At 42.5% G+C, this 11387-nt stretch overlaps 1 pseudogene; it reads left to right on the top strand.

Moving 5' to 3' along the window:
• Nucleotides 1–3773: 3773 nt before the first annotated feature.
• LOC123129165 (disease resistance protein RGA5-like) lies at nt 3774–9200 on the top strand (annotated as a pseudogene).
• The last annotated feature ends 2187 nt before the right edge of the window (nt 9201–11387 follow it).

Below are 11387 nucleotides of genomic sequence, written 5' to 3'. Positions count from 1 at the left end.
ATCATGCTCATCTTGACTTGCAGGAATAACCGTGGCAGTTAGCAGGGCCGTTAACTTGTCCATGAGGTCAATCAGCACCTGAGCCGGCGGGCGCGCAGGACCTCCTGCCCCGGCCGCTCCTGACCCGGACGTTATCGCTGCTGCAGCCGTAGAGTTTTGGCCGGGTTGAGTACCAGCCATGAAGACTCCTACCCATCTTGGCGGCTTAAAGGGGTCCCGAATACTGCTGCCATCGGAACAGCCCCCAAGCCTGCCAACGTGCAGTTGATACATCGAATCAGTTTCACCAGTGGACGAATCACCATCGGAGTGGACGGCCATCTCACCACCATCTACGGATCCTTCAGAAAGTTCCTCTCCGTGGATGCAACCCACGAAGGCATGCTTCACGATGGGTTGAGCCCGGGCTGGTCTCGCACGCTGAGCTGTCTCGACGAGGTCGGTGCAGTTGTCCGGCTCAGGGCCCAGCTCACCAATCTGGCCGATGAAGACGTGAATTCCGCCGAAGGGGACCTGGTACCCGTACTCAATTGAGCTGGCGTCGGGGCCCCAGCCTTCGTCGTCGATGTAGATCTTGCCGCGACGACTCTTGGTCATCCGGCCCACAACATATCCCTTGAGCCCTTCGAAGTTTCCTTCAAGAACTCAAATCCACCGCGCGCTGGCCCCACGGTGGGCGCCAACTATCGTGGAATTGTCACGGAAGATGTCCTAATTGAAGGACTTAGTCGTGGAGCCATCACAACTAGGAAGCTTAAAGGGGTTAATCGGGACAAGGGACACGAGAGAGTTTATACTAGTTTGGCCCCTTACGGTGAAGGTAAAGCCTACGTCTAGTTGGGTTGGTATTGGTAGGGTTTCGATGACCAGGGAGCGAGATACGCTATGCCCGGCTCTCGATGAGATGTTTCTTGCCCTAAGCCGCCAGCGGGTCGTCCCCTTATATACACGGGTTGACGCCCTACGGACTACAGAGTCCCGGCCGGCTCATAAACAGTGTCCGGCTCGGTGACTAGTTAATTCTACCTTATGATACATGTCATGCCATTACGGTGGTTTACCACTACGGGCCTTAAGTCGTCTGTGGGCTTCAGACCCTTTATTGAACCGTCATCTTCATGCTTGATCTTGGGCTTCATGTGATGAATCTTCTTTGCGTAACCCGGCCCCTCCTGGACGGCTTACACAAATAGTAATATCCCCAACATATGGCGTCTTTACAAGCCATGTCTCAACTCTGTTGTGGAGAGAATACCTCATCTCACGATGGTGTGAGTTATTTTCAGTATTTTGCCAAGTTTTGCCAGTCATGTTTGGGTTTGCAAGGGCAGTGCAGACACTTGCATTATTGTTTCTGCCAGCAGAACAAGTCCTTTTGCCAACCTTCCCGGATGCTTCTACACAAGACAGATTTTCAAGTGGCAAGAAGGCTTTTATCAGGCAACGTTGGATGGTGAGCTGCAAATTAAGTATGCATAATTATATCAACTTCCACTCATCATGCTGCAACTTGCAGGGGTGGACGTTATTTCTTTGGAAATGCACGAGCTGTTTCCGTCAGAAGAACAAGTCTGATCGACCAAGCCTTTAGTTGACGCTTCGCAATCATACGTGTATTTTTCAGTTTGTTTTGTTGAGTGTTAGTTACAACCAACATGGCTGGCCAGACACGCATAGTGACGATCAACATGGCTGGCCAAATCAACGTGGTAGGGCATCCAAGCTTAGTTAAAAGTTTCAGGACAGCAAGGCAACCAAACCAGTACTCCCTCTGTAAAGAAATATAAAATGATTTAGATCACCACTTTAGTGATCTAAACGATTGTATATTCTTTACAAAGGAAGTACTTAATAAATTATAAGAGTGACGACACATGTTTATTGGCAAGAAAATACTGCTATATGGCCGTGGTGGAAGAGCATAAGCATCTGTTCAACTATATGCGCATTCATTCCATATATAGAAAACCAAACTGATGTTTTGAGTCTTAATCCGAAGAGTTTCGACACCTACTGAGAATTTTCCATGCCGCGGACCCGAACAAACTACTATCTTACCAACTGACGATGGTATGAGGCAACCTGAAGGGGTGCATTCATGGATTACATAGCCACTGGTATAGAAACGAAGCAAATCCAGAAATGAGCAAGGTTATTTTGTTCAGAAGAACATGTCTACTCTCAACTCTGTTTTGGATACAACCTTCCTTGGATGCTTCAGTTTGTGACACTTGCGTTATTTGTTTACAAACGGACAAGTTGGATTCCGTCAGAAGAGCCTGACCTTCCTGAATGCTTCGTCTACCACACCGATCACACTATAGTATTTTCCGTTTGTTCTTTGTACAGTAATATTATAGTAGTATATGGTTGAATTTTGACCGGCGACTTTGGCGGCTGCTTTTAATTGGCAAGAAGGCTCTTACTCATCATCCTGCTGTCAAGGGTGGACGATGGATGGTGATCTGCAAATCAAATATATACATAGTTATATCAGCTTTCACTCATCATCCTGCAACTAGCAGGGGGTGGACGTACCCGCCTTACTGGTTTGGAAATGCACTAGCTGTTTCCTTCAGCAGAACAAGTCCGCCAAAAACATTTAGTTGATGCTTCGCAATCATATATACGTGTATTTTTCAGTTTGTTTTTGTTGAGTGTTGGTCAAATCAGCGTGGTAGGGTATCTAAGCTTAATTAACAATTCGGGAGACCAAATTAAATGGTAAGACTTTTGCAATCAAGAGGGTTACTTATTTAATTAGAATGACGACACATATGTTTATCGGCAAGCAAATGCAACTATATGGCCGGGTTGGAAGAGCATGAGAGCACCCGTTCAACTTTGTAGTGATAGACCACTCTTATCTTTTTCTTTTTTGTGGGAAAAATTCTGATCTATTCATCTTTAATCATGAAAGTATAACGAATACTAGAAATAATAAAAACTGTATCTACATCCGTAGACCATCTAGGGACGACTACAAACACTGAAGCGAGCCTAAGGCGTGCCGCTGTTATCGTCCCTCCCTCGCCGGAGTCAGGCAAAAATTGTTATGTTAGACAGTTGGGAAATTGTCGTGCTAAGACCTCATAGGACCAGCGCATCAGAACAATAACCGCCGCCGATAAAGAGCGGCATAGATTGGAATGATCCAACTTGAAAACACACGAACGTAGATGAACTACGACCAGATCGGCACAAATTCACCAAAGATAGATCCGCTGGAGACACACCTCCACACGCCACCGACTATGGTAGGCGCACCACCGAGATGGGGGTAGGCGAGGAGAATCTTATTCCATCTTCAGAAAGCCGCCGCCGTCTCGTCTTTCTGAACAAGACACACAATCCTTAACAAAACTCAAAGAAACATCTGAAAATTGAGCCCTCCCGTCGGCAAAGACCGGGATCCATGGCCTCATGGTTCTAAGGCAACCGGAGACAAGACAGACCGGCGGATGAAAATGCATTGTTTTATATTTCACAAAAAGTATAACAACGCTTCTTAGTTGTGATAATACATCTATTGTCCCACTAAACAAGAGAGACAAGGGCCTGACGAGCCACTTAACTAATCAGATCCCAGACCCAGACCTCTTTTGCCCACTAACAAATGAGATCGGATCCCCTTGCCCTTCTCGCTACACTGCCCATTGCTATCTCGCCCTTGTCTCACGCTGCACGCGCCGCAGCTTCCGAGCTTCCTTCTCCTCGCCCCTGGGTTATACTCCGCGGCGGATCCATCCCGCTAGGTACGCGTACGCCCCGTCTCCCATTGCCGTGCTTCTGTTTGCTCCTATGCCGCTTCAGTTTCGGCGCAGCGATACTTGGCCTCACCTCCAGTAATCCAATCTCTTCCAACAGGGTTCAGATCCACGACGAGCAAAAGAGGTAATCAGCTATTTACCGTCAGTAAATAACTGACTCTGAGTTGTCTGTGAGGTAATCAGCTATCTGGACGGACACCATCAGCGAGCTGTCTCTGAGTTGCTGCCACCCAAAAAAACTCCAGGCTCCACGACCAGTACGACCCCATCTCTACTACTCTGCTTCGATCTCGCGGCGGCGGGCGCAGTAGCGATTTGTAGCTAGCTTGTTCAGTGTTATAATGCTTGGGCATAGTGGCTTACTTCCATCAATGCTTTTGTCAGGTTGTAGATTGAGAACACTGTCACTGCATTAATTGAGCGAGCTCTCACCTAGCATGGCCATGGAGGCGGCTCTTGTCAGCGTGGCGACAGGGGTCGTCAAACCTGTCGTGGAGAAGCTGGCTGTTCTGCTCGGCAACGAGTACAAGAGGTTCAAGGGTGTGCGCAAGGGGATCAGGTCCCTTACTCATGAGCTCTGCGCCATGGAGGCTTTTCTCCTCAACATGTCTGAGGTGGAGGATCCTGATCCGCAGGATAAGGTGTGGATGAATGAGGTGCGGGAGCTGTCCTATGACCTGGAGGATGCCATCGACGACTTCATGCAGAGCATCGGTGATAAAGACGAAAAGCCAGATGGCTTCATCGAGAAGATCAAGAACTCAATAGGGAAGTTGGGGAAGATGAAAGCTCGCCGTCGGATTGGCAAGGAGATCCAAGATCTGAAGAAACAAATCAAAGAGGTGGGTGAGAGGAATGCAAGGTACAAGAGTCGTGAGACCTTCTCCAAGACCGCTAATGCGACCGTTGACCCTAGAGCTCTTGCTATATTTGAGCATGCATCGAAGCTTGTTGGAATCGATGAACCCAAGGCTGAGATAATCAAGCTGCTAAGAGAAGAGGATGTTCGTGCTTCAGAGCAACAACAACAACTGAAGATTGTCTCCATTGTTGGATCTGGAGGTATGGGCAAGACAACTCTTGCAAACCAAGTGTATCAAGAGCTCAAAGGACAATACGAGTGTTGGGCTTTCGTCTCAGTTTCACGAAATCCAGACATGACCAATATCTTGAGAACCATTCTAAGTGAAGTGGCGAAGAAAGACTATGCTACCACTGAAGCTGGGAATATACAACAACTCGTCAGCAAGATCGTAGATTTTCTAGCAGACAAAAGGTACCTTTTGTCTTTCATATTTTTTCATTTCTACTTGTCATCTTTGAATGTATAAAATAGGTATTTAGATGTCATAGGAAGATATTACTAGTGGAATTTGTTAAAAAGTTCCATATAGTTCTATGTTCACAAATCTCCTTCAATACATAGGCACATCGCTACTCCCTTTTATTGTGTAATTATATGGCATAAGTTTGTGTCAGGAGCAGAGCCCCATAACACTACATTTTCTCACAGCACTAACTTGGCTCACTTTTCTTTCTAATTCTCCTTGAGGTCCCTTAACATCATGATCTATAATTATCTGTGCACTTTACCTCATGACTGATTTTGCAAGTGTGGCATCCATGTTACCCTGATTTTCACACGAAAGTTGTCACACACATTACTTTTTTCTACCTCCACCTCTCCCTTCTCTAGGTCCCTTATTTCTTCAGAACAGATGCATCGTGCCTTGATACACTCTTCTTCATATCCTCTCTCGTCCCGCCAACCGAACGGCACACCCCTCTATCGAGACCAGCTCCGTTGAGATCCACTAGGCATCAGCCACTATTGTGGCCCTACACGGCCATACATCACTCGCAATGTAACCCTCCAAAATAAATAAATAAACCGTAGTTTACTAGGTTAAGTGAGCCTAATTTTTTTAATAGGAAAGAATACCCAAATCAGTAGTCTATGAGGGAAAAAACACATTATATATATATATATATATATATATATATATATATATATATATATATATAGGGTCGCGCTATTCGTCATCCTGGGTGAGGAATAGTTATTCTTCACCCCCTCTATTTTAACATCAATGCACCCTAATTTTACGTTCCTTAAATGTTGTCTTATTTCAGACATAAAAAAGAACGTAAGAAAATTTATAATCGCCGTAAAAAATATTTTATGTTACGTAAATTACAAATGTAAAAACTTAGTGTAAAATGTACATAAAATGTAATTTTTCTGGTCTCCTAACCTTTTTTATGCCAAATTTTACACAACGAATCAATATGACTGTAGCTATTTGTATTTGAAACATAATTTATTTATGAAATGATCGTAACATTACCTAGGATGAAGAATAACTTATTCTGCACCCTGGATGATGAATAATAACACTATATATATATATATATATATATATATACGAAAAATCCATCCTACCACTCGGGGGTAGTTACCCCACATGTCTCATATACTATCATGTTGTACTATATATACTACTTTATCATTTTAAATATATTCGTATACTATATCTAAGATATTTCAAAGCAATTTACATGAAAAAATTACAAATGAGCCCATAGTTTTTATTATATTTGTGAAATACATACATATTTGTATGTAAAAAAGAGCATACTCAAAACATGATATATACTACCTAAAAATTAGTATATATACTACCTAATCATTGTTATATACTACATACTACACGTACGTACTCTTGATTTTGGCGGATACTACATACAATATACAAAACGCAAGTGGTGGTAACTACCACTGCTTGTAGGAAACATTTGTCCTATATATATATATATATATATATATATATATATATATATATATACCTATATATATATATATATAATATGTAGTTTACTATCCATTTGTTGTCTTTCAACATAATTGTCCAGTCTTAAAAACTCGAGTTCCTTTTGGATTGCCCCCTCTTTTTATTCACTTTATTACTTCTATTCTAGACCCTATCCCTATGGTTTATTCTTATGAAATATCATATAAAATAGAAGGTATAAGAAATGGATCTTTTCCGTGGGCATGCCTCTTGTTTAAACAATTGCTTATCCTCCTTGCCTTTGTGATTCTCCAAACTAAGATGGCATGCAATAGGAATTAAGTATGTAACATATGCCCTTTTAGCACTTGTGTGCTTATCCTTTCCATTTTGTCAATGTTAACGTGTTTCGTTTACTCTTTGTCTGTCTACGCAGCACACTTTACTTTACAGCTGTGCTATTTTGTCCTTGTACAGGTACTTTGTTGTTGTTGACGATATATGGGACGTGGATAGATGGGATATTATTAAGCATGCATTCCCCGCTACAAGTTCTACCAGTAGAATAATCACCACCACTCGTATGAATAGTGTGGCTCATTTATGTTCTTCATCATTCAATGGTCATGTTTACAATATAAGGGCTCTTGATATGGTGCACTCAAGACAGTTATTTTACACAAGATTATTTAAGTCCGATGAAGATTTCCCTTCATACCTTCAAGAAATTTCTGAGCAGATATTGGAAAAATGCGATGGGTTACCTTTGGCGATCATTGCTATATCTGGTTTGTTGGCAAACACAGAAAGAACAGAAAATATATGGAATCAAGTAAAAGATTCAATTGGCCGTGCACTTGAAAGGAATCCCAGCATCGAAGGAATGATGAAGATTTTGTCACTTAGTTACTTTGATCTTGCTGCTTATCTAAAAACTTGCCTCTTATACCTAAGCATATATCTAGAAGATTCTACTATTGAGAAGAATGGCCTGATAAGAAGATGGATTGCTGAAAAATTCATTCATAGCGATGGTAGATACACGGCATATGAGTTCGGAGAAAGGTATTTTAGTGAACTACTTAATAGAGGTTTGATCCAACCTGGAGAGACAAATAGATATGGCAAGGTGAAGAGTTGTCATGTTCATGACACAATTCTTGATTTCATCATATCCAAATCAATAGAAGAGAACTTTGTTTCTTTACTTGGCGTTCCCATTCTGACAATTGGGAATCAAAGCAAAGTTATTCGTCGACTCTGTCTACAAGGTGTAACAGAAGGAAATTCAACAGTACTGACAGCAGGTCTTGTGTTGTCCCATGTCCGATCACTTATTGCGGTTAGAGGTCTGTTGGAAATCCCTTCTTTGAAGGAGTTCAGGCATCTGCGTGTTCTCCACTTGATGGATTGCTCCGAATTCAAAGATCATCATCTTGAAAATATAGTGAGGTTGTTCCAGCTGAGGTACCTGAATCTCAGAGGTACAGGAATAAGCAAGCTCCCAGAACAAATTGGTCGTTTAGGATGCTTAGAGGTGCTGGACCTAAGAAAGACTTTATGTAAAGGAATTACCTGCATCTATTGTGAATCTCAGAAAATTGATGCATCTACTTGTTGATGGTGTTGTTTTTCCTGATGGGATTGCAAAGATGAAAGCACTAGAGACGTTGAAAGATGTCGATGCCTCCATTCAGCCATTAGACTTCCTATGCGGCCTTGGTCAACTAATGAATTTGAGGAATCTGCGGCTTGCCCTTGATTTCGAATTTGATTCTGACACTGAGGAACAAAAAAAAGCTCTTGTCTCCTCCCTGCGTAAGCTAGGCACCCGGAATCTCCGCTCCCTGACTATTGGGCACCTCTTACATGAGGAATCTTTGTGCCTGCCTACCCTTGAGGACCTTTCTATTCGTTTTTCGGCCTTCCCACAGGTTCTGACATGGGTTGGTTCCCTCAGAAACCTCCAACGGCTGTGCCTTATTGTGGAGGGGCTCAAGCAGGACGACCTCTGCACCCTTGGGGCTTTACCCAGTCTGCTCGTTTTGTATCTGGTGGAACCTCCCTTGATGACATGGTCAAACGGAAAGCTCAGATTCAGTGGTGAAGTTGGGTTCCGATTCTTGAAGATTTTTATTTATCATGCACGTTATGGATCATTAGATCTGATGTTCGGGGCAGGGTCAATGCCAAAGCTAGAAAAACTCGAGCTTAAAAAGTTCTGCATAGATGAAGCAAACTCTCTCGGCTTTGGAATTGAGAACCTCCTTTGCCTCACCAGTGTCAAATGCATTAAGGTTACTGGTGATGATGGCATAGTTGAAGTCGTCAAGACTGCCATGGAGAGAGCAGCCAGCAAACATCCCAACCACCCAAGTCTACTCTTTCAGAAATTACGCTGATACTTCGAATTAACAAGCCAAAAACAGGGGAGTTGCTTCTGCTCGTCGTCGGGCCGGCCAGCCGGTTCTCAAGTTTAATACTAGTGTCTAGCTCGATTCATCTCTCTTTTATGATACACTATTCTCTCCGTCGCATAATGTACTATGGATAATCATACAAAATTGTAGAATTGAATAAGACTGCTACTGTACTGCTTTCTATAATAATCAGTCATCCGTGTGTTGATGCTTTAATATTATTGGGGGACCATTCGTAGTCGCCATGCTATTTGGCAATTCGTCATTATGTAGCTGTACCGGTAATGCATTTCTCCTTTGCTCTTTTATCCACCTGTGTGTAGTGGTCGTGCTCTTTTATGAAGCATGCTTTTGTGCCCCTGTTACGCTCTGCTTCTTCTCAATAGTTCTCTCTACAATTCAGACGTTGTAATATATGTTTGCTTACGGTTGTTTACAGCTTAATATAATCCTGTCAACTGGTATATATTACTGTCAGTTAAATCTTAATTTCACAGTTCATCTGTTAATCAATTGCAGTGGTAACCAGATCAGTACTGGCTGATTATTGGGTGCTTGAGTGCTGTATCTGATCTATGTTGTTGGAAACCATCTTGAGGCCAGATTAATTGCTGCTGTCAACAATCCCCGTTCAGAGTTGTCGTTCAGAAAATGTGTGCTCTTCTGAATGGGTAAACTGCCTTCAGTCAGAGATTGGTGCTGACAGTTGTTTAAATTATGCAATGCCATTGCATTCTTGGTTAGCTATTTCTGAAGTTGGTAATTTTGAAGGGAGCTCAGTACCCCTATTATATTGCATTCTTGGTTAGCTATTTCTGAACTAAACACTTGATGAGCTCCTCTTGTTTCCACGACAATTTGTATGCTGTTATATATGATTACAGTCTTTCATAGTTCAATATACTATTGATATATTATATATATTGCTGTTAAAATTTGATTACCAACAATCAATTAATTTACATCAGCAGATGACCATTGCTGACTACTCTCCTGATGCTTCGGTACGAGTCTGCAATGGATGTGTCTAAGTTTCTGCAGACATGTCCTTTCTGCTCGTCTTGTACGTGGTAGGGGATCAAACGTGCAGGTACCTGAGAATACATTGCTCTTTGAAAAGCCAGACATGCATCAAGCAAGCTTTTGTGCCCATGTTACAGCTGGACGAAACACTTGATAAGCTCTGCTTCTTGTCATTAGTTCTCTTGATAATTACAGCCTGACTATGGTTGTTTACATCTTAATATACGCCTACCACCTGGTATGTACTACTGTCAATTAAACTCTTGACTTTGCAGTTCATCTGTTAATCATTTCCAGTAGTAACCAGATCAGTACAGTCCGATTGGGCACTTGAGTGTTGTGGCTGATGAATGCTGTTGGCAACCAGATTGCGACCAGATTAATTCCTGCAATCAACAGTGTGCGAGCGGTAAACGTCTTACCCTTGTCGAGGGCGACGTGTTCACGTTATATAGCAGGGGAGCCAAAACCCTAGATGGCTTTACATGCGGTTTGAGAGAGAGATAAGAGAGAATCTAAGATACATCTTGAGAGAGAAGAAAGGAGGAGATGGTTACAAGAATATCTCCATACAAACTACCTCCTAGCCTTATCTCTAATATGTACCGAACAGATATCTCATGACACATATATGTACCGCATATGATGGTGTTTAACATCCCCCCCCCCTAATCACAACTTCATCAGGTTGAGATTATGCTTAAATTCTTCTAAGCTTCTGATAGGCAAGGCTTTAGTAAACCCATCTGCAACTTGATCTCTGGAATGAATGAACCGAATATCAAGCTGTTTCCGTGCAACTCTTTCTCTGACAAAGTGAAAATATATCTCTATGTGCTTTGTTCTAGCATGAAAGACTGGATTTGCAGATAAGTAGGTAGCACCAAGATTATCACACCACAAACATGGAGTTTGAGGACTTCGGATACCAAGTTCCTTTAGCATTGATTGAACCCATATGATTTCAGCTGTGGCATTTGCTAATGCCTTGTACTCTGCCTCTGTGCTAGACCTAGACACTGTGGCCTGTTTTCTTGCACACCATGAAATCAAGTTTGGTCTAAAAAATATTGCAAATCCACCAGTGGAGCGCCTGTCATCCAGACAGCCTGCCCAATCAAAATCAGAGAAAGCACTAACAAGAGTTGAGGATGACTTGCTGAAACTAAGACCAATGCTCAAAGTATGTTTGACATATCTGACAATGCGTTTTGCAGCAGTCCAATGCACAGTGGTAGGAGCATGCAGAAACTGACATACCTTGTTGACAGCAAAAGAGATATCAGGCCTTATTAGAGTCAAATACTGTAGTGCACCTACCAAACTCCTGTACTTTGTACTGTCCTCTTGATTCAAGAGTTGCCCTTCTGTGAGAGATAGCT

The sequence above is a fragment of the Triticum aestivum genome, chromosome 6A (genome assembly GCF_018294505.1).
Source record: "Triticum aestivum cultivar Chinese Spring chromosome 6A, IWGSC CS RefSeq v2.1, whole genome shotgun sequence".
In the NCBI taxonomy this organism is placed as follows: Eukaryota; Viridiplantae; Streptophyta; class Magnoliopsida; order Poales; family Poaceae; genus Triticum; species Triticum aestivum.
Note: the sequence above shows the minus strand (reverse complement) of the source record. Positions and strands in the feature narration are given on the sequence as shown.